Source organism: Elephantulus edwardii, unplaced genomic scaffold (assembly GCF_000299155.1).
Source record: "Elephantulus edwardii isolate Elephantulus edwardi_28Jun2011 unplaced genomic scaffold, EleEdw1.0 scaffold00178, whole genome shotgun sequence".
Classification (NCBI taxonomy): Eukaryota; Metazoa; Chordata; class Mammalia; order Macroscelidea; family Macroscelididae; genus Elephantulus; species Elephantulus edwardii.
Window position 1 is genome coordinate 2,828,486 of NW_006399928.1, and position 2,032 is coordinate 2,830,517.

Below are 2,032 nucleotides of genomic sequence, written 5' to 3' on the forward strand. Positions count from 1 at the left end.
ATTATTCCCATACACTGTGTTTTATAAAATTAATCACCATTGATCCATGCCCACCATTACCCTGCCTTTCAGGTTACCACTGGATCTTTCTCAATTCCTTCACCCTTTCCCTCTGCCCGCCAAACTCTGATCTTGTTATTTCCTATCCTCAGCCCCTCACCTCCTTCCCCTGCCCGCTTTGGACTTTTTTGTACACATCTTACTTGTTGTTGATTGCTGTTCAGTCAAGCACAACTCATAGCGAATCTATGAACAAAAGACCTAATGCCTTTCCATAACTATCATTGTTTCTCCAAGTTCATAGAGTTTCCAGAGGCATGTGGTTTTAGGAAGTGGATGCCACTCCTGCTTCTAAACCTGTTTTACCACTGGGAGCTCCACCAAACACTGTCCACATTGGGAAACCATTATGGTATTTGATACCCCAATGGCACAAGGTTCAGCATCACAGCAAACCCAGGTTACTTCCTACAACACATTGACAAAGAGTGATGTACAAAGTGGAAGAATGTTCCTCCCGATATAACAGTAGTCTCATTTAGCAGTGGTTAAGTGTTGTCATGTTGAATAAGACTCATAGCGACCCTTGCATAAGAGACCTGAACTCTGTTTTATAACTAATATCATTTCTGTATGTTTATAGAGTTTCCAGAGGCATCTAGTTTAGGAAGTGGATACCACTCCTGCTTCCCAACCTGAATCAATCTGGAAGCTCCTCCAAACATTGTACATGACTAAACTTTTTATTTTTACAATAATGATCTTGTGCAGCATTTGTCCTTATGAGACTGAATTAGTTCACCCAACATAATGCTCTACAGCCTTTCCCATGCTATATAGTATTTTTCTAAATCATCTCCTAAGTCTTGCATAATATTCCAGTGTGTAAATGTACCACAATTTCTCAATCCATTCATTTGTTGATGGACATTTGGGCTGCCTTTTCAATCTTTAGAGCCCAATGTCTTTTCTCTAACCTTTGGACCTCACCCCCATCCCTATTTTTCCATTCCCTCTTTCTCCTTTTACCTCCTGACCTTATCATAACAACCTCTAATGTCTCCACCCCAGAGCCCCAATCTTCTAGCTTCCAGGTTCTCATCATCCACTCCAAAATACTCTAGACCTATAGGTCACTAGCCCCTGGCCTTAGGTTATCACAGCTCTGGGCCTACTATTGTAAAATTTTTTTTATGCTTAACAGGATCTCGTTTTTACTGAGAAGTAATTAATGGTAAAAAGAAAGGCAATACCCTTTTCTCATTGCCTGAACAAGAAACTGAAGAAACATTCACTACCATTTTATATATTTATCTTCCAAAATAAAAACATGGAACGCTTCATAAATTTGTGTGTCATCCCTGCACAGGGGCCATGCTAATCTTCTCTGTATCATTCCAAGTTTAGTATATGTGCTGCTGAAATGAGCACTACTACAAATTCATTGTTTTCTTCCCAGGAGAACTGGACAGCTGTTATGTACTTATCCTCTATTAGGTCCTGAACTCCAGAGTAGAATCCGGCAAAAATTTAAGGGCAAAAGTCCAGGAGGAGCTGATTAATGGAATTTGGGTAGTGTTGCTCGCCATTATTTTTAGCTGCTGACTCACAGCTCCTTTGTTGTTGTTGTCGTTATGTGTCATCGAGTCAATTACAACTCATAGTGAGCCTATGTACAAGAGCCCTAAATGCCTTTCTATCCTGTGCCAACATCACAGTCTCAGACACACTCATTCCCACCACTCCACTCACAGAATCGATCCATCTCATTGAAGGTCTTCCTCTCCTGTGCAGTCCCTCCACTCTCCCAAACATGATGTCCCTCTCCAAGGACCAGTCCCTCTTGCAACATGCCCAAAGTATGTCAGATGAAGCTTCATAATACTTGACTCTAAGGAGCATTCTGGCTTCACCTTCTCCAGGACAAACCTGTTTGTTCTCCTAGCAGTCCATGGTATACTCAACACTCTTCTCCAGCACCACAGCTCAAAGGCATCAATTCTCTTTCTAGCATCCCTATTCACTGCCCAAC